Consider the following 9,677-nt stretch of genomic DNA (forward strand, 5'->3'; position numbering starts at 1 on the left):
CTTTGAAGAAAGTTTATTTTGGATATTAGGATCAACCTTCTTTTGTATAAAATGGTGGCTTTTGTAGAAAATCAATGAATGCGCCACCTCAGTGGAAACTTTCTACAGCAACCACCCATCGGTGAACGTCGCTCGGACAGACAGATGCCAAGAGATAATGTTTTGTAATATGAAGAAACTTTGTCTTGAGTCAAATTTCTGCTGTTATTTCTCGCAACAATACGCATCTAAGATAAATAACATCTCATAACCAAATTCAGAATCTTGCGAGAAAATTTCATAGGATTCTTAGATTTAGAAAGCTGCTGTTCAGCGCGCGCGAGCCATTTTGATCGGGATTCCACAGAGAGCGGTTCGACATTCGATGCAGCGGAGCGGACACAGCAGCACGAAGGAGTGGGTGGCAGTGTGGCAATGCTGAAAATTTATTTCAACTTTTGGAGGCTTAGCGAAAAATCATCAAGTGGCGGTCGGACAGTTACAACGCAAGGTGTCGACAAGCGATTGGTTATTGGAAAGGCGTATTGGGAAAAGTAAATTGGTTCTTCTCATGACCACCATTTTATGGAAAGAAAGAGTTAATTGTGATGCTGTGTCCGCTCCGCTGCAATCGCTTTGATGCGTCTGCTCTGCGTGAAACCTTGTTCAAACTGAGGATTAGATTCAAACCCGCAAGTGATTGATTTTTGATGTCTGTGCTAGTGATGCATGTACGTGATTGGTTGGTTGACCTATTTCTAAACTGTTAATCAATTATCGATAAAAAAAGTTAAAAACCAGTATTTTCAAATAAATACAAAGAAGCGTTGACTCATCCTTGATCGAATGGTCCCAAAAAATTGAAAATCTATCGAGAAACGGCTTAGATATTAAAGTTTAAAGATTTTCGCAATCGTAAAGTGTACCCCAATATAGAAAACACAGACGTAGTCCTACGTCAAAAAATAAATTATTGTTAGTAGCGTTAGTGTTTTTGTAAATTTGAATTGTAATTGAATTGTATAACAGTAGTATGGGTACAAAGAGGAGACATGATGAACATTAGTGGGTGCAACAACACGACATGCAGGCGCGCGCAAATCGAGGAACAAAAGGGGTGGTAATAAAAGAAAAATCCCATCTTGGGAGTGATTGAGGCGCAGTCAGATTCCGCCATCCCTCACTTTAGTTCTGGCGTTCGTGTGCTTCGGATCGAAAAAAAAGTAATTTTTCAAAGTGTCCTAGTGATAGAGTGAGTGGTTGAAATACGGGTGTATGATTAAGTTCGATCAGGTACGTGCATGGTTTAGTGCAACCCGACTTAAATTAACTTAAAACTAACGTAAAACTAATGACTAGTTGCGTTCAGTACGGCATTTGATGAAAGCTTTCCCGTTACCCTCACAGGACCTTTTGTGATACCTCACGGTAAACGTCATTTTGTATGCCAATCTACGGTTGGTGAAGCACATGATCGGTCTAGTGGTCCCTAGCTGGCCACTACGCCTAAACCGTAAAGGACATCGAAACGCTCTAGCCGTGCGCGGCTATAATTCGTCAAAGAGCGATTCCTCGGGCCCGAATCGGTGCCCTAACCATAAAAGAGGACCCCTCTCGGCAGAGTCATTCCGGTATCGTCCTGGGCTCTGTCGATGTAAGCCAAAGAGGGAAGATGCCAGCGTTAGAAGCAGATCGCACCGTTAAGCCAAGACGATCTGCTATCCGATCCACCAGATTCTCCATCCGACTACTACCACCACCGCCGGAGGCCCAACCAGACGGCTACAAGATCTTCGGCGAGCGTACGTCCATCGTCTTCGAGAACACCAGCAACGCGACTTCAACAGCAGCAGTACCGGTACGTCCCTCATCCCACAATTTCCAATAAACCACCCACAACACATTGAAAATCAATAGTTTTTCCAAATTAATTTCCACCCACACTTCAGAAATAGTATATTAAATAAATCCACAGTTTTCATCTACAATAGAATTCATTTTCAACTAACACGAGAAAGGTGACAATAAACTGCACGTTTTTCGCGAAGCCCCTCCGATTGCCCAGTAGTAAGCCGACCTTGAGACCCAGTTCGAGGGGTCACTTGCTATTGAAAAGTTTACCGCGAGCTAGAGAAGGGTAAAAGTTATGGAAGGGATTTCTTAGGAAGTTAGTAGAAGAATTTGTTTGACAGAAACATGAAATATTTGCCGATGCAATTTGTAGCCGGCAAGGAGCGATCCGTCCTTAAAAGCACGTGGCTTAAGCGCCACTCCATTAAGGAGACCACGGCCCAAGTTAATTTGCCCGGATGAGACTCCCAAAGGGCGAGTCCATTTATTTTCTAGATAGGATTTACGGATCGTTCCAACTGGCTACGAACTAAATCTTGCCAAACGGTATCACCCTAATTATCGCAGCATGCTTTACAGCCACGATGCCACTCAGAGAGACGGTGAGAGCCCACCACATCTAATACACTCTAAGTGTGAGTGCGCCTATCATCATCGGTCGACTCTCTCGGTTCGTCTATTCGTCTCCCACAAAGTTGGAAGCAAAACAACATACTCAGTCAAACTCAACACATAGAGGACGAAACCGAAAACTACAACAGACCGGAATGACGTTAAACACAATTAATTAATAGCTAGGGACGGCATAATCAAAGCTTTATTCACATGAATGGAACAGTTTATTTGCTTACATTACTGAAGATACACATACTCATGGGGGGGGGGGGTGAGATCGCATTGGTTTATGTGTTGGTGTTCGTTCTATTGCCTATCTCTAGCTTGTGTGCGGTTTTCTCTATCCTATCTTCTACTCTCATGTGCTCTGTGCTTTTACATGTTATGTGACGTCACGGATTATCGAAAGTTCAGTTTCTCGTCATTCTGCGCTCCGGGTATTAGGTGGGAATTTATGTGTTGGCGAAAATGGGCTCACGCACGCTTTTCACTGATGACGCCAGACTCGAGCGGTTGGTGGGCTTTCCACTCCAACTCGCGATTCCTCGATTGTGCTTTTAATAGCACTTTCACGGGTCCTCAGTCTAAGACTGGCAAAAAATATCCCTCCGCGGCGCCCTCCTCGGACGCCGCACTCCATGCAAAATAAACTTGGAGACTCACCGATTCGATGCGGCTTATTACAGTCGATGACCTACGGGTAGGGTCAACGCTCCTGGCGATCGCTGCTCAATGAAGCGATGGCGGTTGCTTGCTTTGCCGGCGGTTGGATTAACCGGCTGGTGGACTTCGTCCACGTGGAAGTCCCCAGAGCTCCCTTAGACCAGTATGGTGACGGACCAGTCTACTTCCGACGGGTAGTCGGTGGTCGGGAATTTTCCGTCCGTTGGGGGAACAGGTATCGCGCTTGGGTGCGTGGAAATTCTGCGGGTGAGAAGCCCAAGCCAATATGGCTAGACGAAACAAATAAGCACAGGCACAACTAGCACAATTAGAGCACGATGGACTACCTTCTATCTTGGCTTTGATTTCCACTATCGCACACAATTTCACACCGCACACTTAACTTTAACCTACTGTTGAACGAACAATTATTTAATTAATCAATTACATTTAACGTCACTAATAGGACCTACTTTTGGCAAACGAAACACTAACTAACAAACGCGAACACTTCTAACTTTACGGAAAGTCACGGACGAAATGATCGAGTCTGTGAATCCTCAGATTAAGGAAGGTGGGACTCGGACACAACCGGAAGTACGTCATTTCCCGACCCCTTTGTGTACAGTCGTGACTTTATCGGCACGATTGATAATTTGACAAGATAGTCGCGCTGCTATCCCTTTCCCACCTTATCCAAAAAACAAATGGCTTCGACCTTGGAGAGCTTGGCTGATTGATGGTGCCCGTTTGCAAGTCAAGGGACAAATATGTACAGTTTATTGGCGATGGAAAGACGGAAATGCTTACAATCTACCTTCATTATAATAAACTTTATACAAAATTATTTACACTTTTCCTGACTGCTACAAATTCTTTAAAAAAATCGATTTCCACGCCACACGGAGCATGTTTTTTTCATCGTTCTTCGCAGACATAAACAGACGAAGACAATGACTATGCTTGTTTAAATGTTTTATACTTATTTTGTATTATCCCTTGACACCATCTTTTAATGTTCACTTTTTTTCAAATACTCTACATCATTGGGGCCAAATGTAGCCTGTTGATGCAATAAAACAATATACAATAAACAAATAACAATAAAGATAAAGAATAGAATCGAAAAAAGGCAACACGAAAAGAGTGTGATAGCTGGATAGAAAACATGGATACAAACGATATGCGGAGGTTTACTTACTGCGCAAGTGCCTTGGGGGAGGCTCCTTCATCAGTGCTGTCACCTGGAACAGTTTAGAGAAAAAGTAGAACTATGGAAATTTGACATGGCATGATATAAAAACTGAGAATTAAAATGTCTCTAGAACGTTATAGAATTTTTTTTGTCAAACAATGTTTAGTTTTTGGGGTTAGAAATTCAACAATCTGAAGCATTAACTGCTTATTCGAAAAAATATAAAAATCGAGATATCATGTTTATTTTGCGTGCTTCTAAAATTCTAACCCCGTAAACCAAGATTTTATTGAGAAACGTTCTTAATTTTTGTTTTATAACAAAAATATACCTACTTCATTTCCTATACCACACCGTGTGAAATTTCAATGATTCTACTTTTTCTCTCGATGACAGTCTTCTCCTCCCCTATGTGCAATGACCGAGAGGGTAATTTGCTGACAGACAAGACGATGGTGGCAGCCAGGTGGGAGGAGCACTTCGAAGATTTGTTGAACAGTGAAAATGAAGGTATATTAAGGATGGGCAAAGTCGGCGACGGTCAAGCTGTGGAACCACCAAAGCTGCACAAGGTAAAGAAGGCTCTCAACGAGCTGAAAAACAGTAAAGATGGTCGCATTATTTTTGTCAGTTATTGAAGTAAAGCCACATTGCACATATACTCGTCTTATCCTGACGCAGTGATAGTACCTCAGACGTTCTGAACTGCTACTTCAAAATCAATCAACGATTGCAATCTCTCGGCCTTTGGTAATGGCATTTAACGGATCTTGTTCACCAACGAGTGAACTATAATTTCCGGCCTTCCAAAGAGAGTTTTCAGTGTCGATATAACACCGGGTAAATTTGCAGGATGTAATAGACGATATTTGACGGCTTCCATAGCCTTCCCTTCAGACTCCGTTGCAGACGTAACATATTTTCTTCGTCACTGTATCTGCATACTCTGGTTGAATTCTCGAAGCTCGATAGTGAAAGCATCCATTCCTCTGGTTCCCCGGAGAACAATGGAAGTTCCTTATTTATTGCTTGACGTGTTGAAATTCGACTTTGGCTTAGAAAGGGTACACCAACGAAGATGCCACTTGCTGTCGGTCGAGCTCCTTGAGAACCATTGTAACGGTTCCTTACCAAGACATTTGTGGTAGGTATACTTTTTACCAGCCCTTGTTGATTATCAGTACAATTCGACTCTTTAAGCTGCATCTGCGGAACTTGGCTGGCAGTCGAGCTTACGATCTTTCCACCGCTTAGCACCAAACCTGATAGCCAATAAACTCCGATCCACTACCGCCTGCATTTGACATCTGTTGTCGCTGTTCCAACTGCTGTAACATGCGTCGCTCACTTTTAGCTTCCGATCATATTTCTTCTGTTGCTCTTTAACCTCCATTGCGTGTTGTTCATCATTCTCCTTCAGCATTATCTCAAATTGCTTCAGCATCGCCGCTAGGTGCTTCTGTACACAAGGGCGTAGCCAGAGGGGGAGAACTTACAGCGGCCCACGCGATCGCTATAGTAGAGGAATGAATGAGATCAAGGCAGCTGGGGCTAGCTCATCACAAAACAGAGTTGGTTGTTGTTAACAACCGTAAGTCGGTACAGGAGGCAGTGGCTCGCGTGGGCGACTGTGAGATCATTTCCAAGCGGGAGGTGAAGCTCCTCGGGGTGCTGATCGACGATAGACTGAACTTCGGCAGTCACGTAGATTACGCCTGCAGGAGAGCTTCGACAGCTATTGCGGCATTATCCAGGATGATGTCCAATAGCTCGGGGGTGCGCTCCAGCAGACGCAGGTTATTAGCTGGGGTTGCAGTATCTATCCTTAGATACGGCGGTCCAGCTTGGGCCTCGGCGCTTAGCGTCGAACGTAACCTGCAGAAGCTGGAGAGTGTACACAGGCTAGCGTGTCTCAGAGTGATAAGTGCCTACCGCACGGTATCACGGGATGCCGCTTGTGTGATTGCGTGTATGTTACCCATTGGACTAGTCATACGGGAAGATGAGGAGAGTTTCGACATGCGCGGAACCAGAGGAGCCCGTAAAGCCATTAGAGTCACTTTGACTATCAAGTGGCAACGGGACTGGGATTACTCTTCTAAGGGTAGGTGGACCTATCGGCTGATACCTAGCGTATCAAGATGGGTTAATAGGAGGCATGGGGAAGTTCACTTCCATCTGACACAGTTCCTGTCAGGCCATGGCTGCTTTAGGTGGTACCTACATAGGTTTGGGCATACGGACTCTCCCGTCTGCCCGGACTGCCCAGGGGTCGAGCACGTACTATTCGTATGTCCTCGTTTCGTCGATGTTAGGAGCGGAATGCTAGAGGTGTGCGGGAGGGACACTACTCCGGATAATCTTATCCAGAGGATGTGTCAAGAGGTTGAAAAGTGGAACGCGGTCTCGGCCGCTACCACTCAGATTTCCAGCATCTTGCAGCGAAATTGGCGCGCCGAGCAGCAGTCGGATAGCGCCGACTAGTGGGTAGATAGTCTCGAGGGTGAGGTACCAGCGGGTAGTTGGTTAAGTAGTAGTGGAACTAGTGGGTAGCTAGTTATGAGGTAGAGGAACTAGTGGGTAGCTAGTTGTGATTTGAAGCTAGTGGGTAGCTAGTATGTGGGCGTGCGTAGTAGCACGGACCCCTCCCAGAAGTAATGCCGAAAAGACTGTTCCGGGGAGACTCAGGGTCTGTGAACAGGGTGGTTTTAGCGGGTCGGCAATAGCTAAACCCCGTTCGCCGGTAGCCCACCGGTGTCTGAATGCAGATCCCACCTTACTGAAAAAAAGAGGGGTGGGCGTCGCCCCCCTAAATTGTGGAAAGATTGAACGGGTACTGTAATGAATTCCCTCAAACATGTGCACTTTACGATCCAATCATATACAGAAATAGGTGGTTGAAATTCAAAAGATTCCCAAAACTTATTAGGGCATCCAGGATCCATAATATATGGAAGTTCAAAACAACTCGAAACATTTCGGGCTAAAAAATTCTCCTTGAAATCGTCCTAGAAGCTCCCCTGGGAACTTCTGAATTCCTCCGGAAAGTTATCCACAAATTCCTCTGAAAATCGTTCGAAAATCCTTCTCATGTAATTGTAATTCCTCCTTATCTAGAAACCCCCAACTAAATTTTTTTATGAAATTCACGAGGAAATTCCTTGAAGATTTCTTTTCTTCTTTCCAAGATTTACTTCTAGATATTTCTTCGGCTATTCTCTCTTCATGAAGAATCCGGCATTTCCTTCAGGAATGCATTCGAGAGCTCCGTCAAGAATACATACGGAATTTCTTCCCAAAATTCTACCAAAAGTTTCTTCAAAAATTTATGACGGAAATCCTCCGATTTAGCTCCATAATTTCACTTGTAAATCTATAAGAAATTCCTTCGGAAATTCTTTTAGGAACTTCTTCGTGCATTCCTCTCGGAACTCTTCCTTTAATTACTCCGGGATTACTTCCAGGAAATTTTCCGGGAAGACTTCCAAACATTCAATAGCGAAATCATCTAGCTTTCCAATCTGGAATTCTTTTCGCAATTACTTCAGAATATCCTTCAAGTAATCCTCTAGAAATGTCTTCATGAGTTTCTCCTAGAATTCGTCCAAGAATTTCCACAGAAAATCTCACAGGTATTTTTTCGGGAGTTTCTTCAGATACTTTTCCAGGAATTCCTTCAGGAATTTCTCCGGGAGATTTTCCGCGGAAGTGTTCTAGAATTCCTTACGGACTTCACTCGGAATTTACTTTAGGAACTTCTCTAAGAATTATTTCAGGACTTCCATGTGGGAATTACTCCGGAAGTGCTTGTGGGAGTTCCTCCGGGAGTTCTTCCAGGAGTTTTTCCAAGAAATTCTCCGGTAATACCTCCAGGAACTTCACAGGGAATTCCTGGACGATATTTGGCAGGAATTTCACGGGAAATGGAATTTCGGAAGTTCCTTTAGAAATATTTTTTCTCTTCCTCTATGGTATTCCACCGGATGTTCCTCTGAAGTTCCACCAGTAGTTCCTTCGGGAATTCAATGAGGCTTTCTTCCAGGAATTCATTTAGCATTTCTTTAGGCGTTTATCTACAAGTTCTTCCAGAAGTTCCTAGGAGAATTCCTCCGGGAGGTTCTTTTAAGAATTCTTCCAGGAGTTCCTCCTGGAATTCTTACGAAAGTTCCTTTGGGAGTTCATCCTAGAATTCTTATGAGAGTTCCTCCAGGATTTCCTCGGGAAATTCTTCCTGTAGTTCTTCAATAACTTCCTCCAGAAGTTCCACCGGCAGTTCCTCCGAGAATTCCTCTGATAATTTCTCCGGAAATTCCTATAGAAAATCCCCCGGGAGTTCCCCCGGAAATTACTCTGGGAGTTCCTCCGGGAGTTCCTCTTCAAAGAAACACCCGGAGAAACTGCCGGTGAAACTCCCGGAGGAATTCCCGAAGGAACTGCCGGAGGAGCTCCCGTAAGAACTCCCGGAGGAATTTCCGGAGAAACTCCCGGATGAATTGCTGGTGGAATTCCCGGAGGAACTCTCGAAGGAATTTTCTGGAAGAATTTCTTAAGCAACTCCTGGGAGAATTTTCAAAGGAACCCCAGGGAAACTACCAGAAGCATTCTCGGAAACAAGAGAATTCATCTTATAGACAAATCTCGTCTAGCTGTAACCTTTGTTGGGGTTTATATACAAACTAAGCTATAGCTGGACCATCATCATTATCAGAGGACCTCCCGGAGAATTTCCTGAGGAGCTCGCAGAGAAAATCTCGGAGGAGCTTCTGGTGGAAAATCTATATAAATTCATGAAGAAGCCTAAATAAATTCCAATTCTGCCGAAATTCCCGGAAGAATTTTCAGAGGAACTGCCGATAGAACTACCGGAATAATCCTAGAGAAATTCTTGGTGGAAATGCCGGTGGAACTCCTGGAAGAACTCCAGGAGGAATTTTCGGAGAAAATCCTGGAGGATCTCCCAGTGTAAATCTTGAAGTTTCCACCGGAATTCTTTCAGGATTTCATTGCGAATTAATCTAGGAATTCCTCCGAAAATTCCATTATTGATTTCATTTTCGGTATAATTTCTGTATAAATTTCCGGTGGAATTCCTGGAGAAATTCTTTGAAATTATTATTACTATGAAATTATTCGAAACAATTCACAGAAAATTTTATGGAATTTACACAAGAAATTCGAAGATTTTTCGTGAAATTCTCAGGAATGTTTACTGGCAATTCTACGGAATTTCCACGGAATATTCTTATTCTTAAAAATTATGGGAAACAGCACGAAATTATTTGAATTTTTGCAGGGAATTCTGCAGAACTTATAAAGAAGTTCGTGAAGATTTTCTTGGAGTAAATAATGGTGGAGTTTTCGGATCAATTCCCGG

At 43.6% G+C, this 9,677-nt stretch overlaps 1 long non-coding RNA gene across 1 annotated transcript; it reads right to left on the bottom strand.

Annotated features, from left to right (window-relative positions):
* Positions 1–3,169: 3,169 nt before the first annotated feature.
* Positions 3,170–3,785, bottom strand: LOC134216282 (uncharacterized). The gene is made up of 3 exons (XR_009980592.1): positions 3,582–3,785; positions 3,456–3,521; positions 3,170–3,398 (listed from the first exon to the last, which is right to left on the bottom strand). It is a non-coding gene; the product is annotated as an uncharacterized LOC134216282 (long non-coding RNA).
* Between the last annotated feature and the right edge of the window lie 5,892 nt (positions 3,786–9,677).

The sequence above is a fragment of the Armigeres subalbatus genome, chromosome 2 (genome assembly GCF_024139115.2).
Source record: "Armigeres subalbatus isolate Guangzhou_Male chromosome 2, GZ_Asu_2, whole genome shotgun sequence".
Taxonomy (NCBI): Eukaryota; Metazoa; Arthropoda; class Insecta; order Diptera; family Culicidae; genus Armigeres; species Armigeres subalbatus.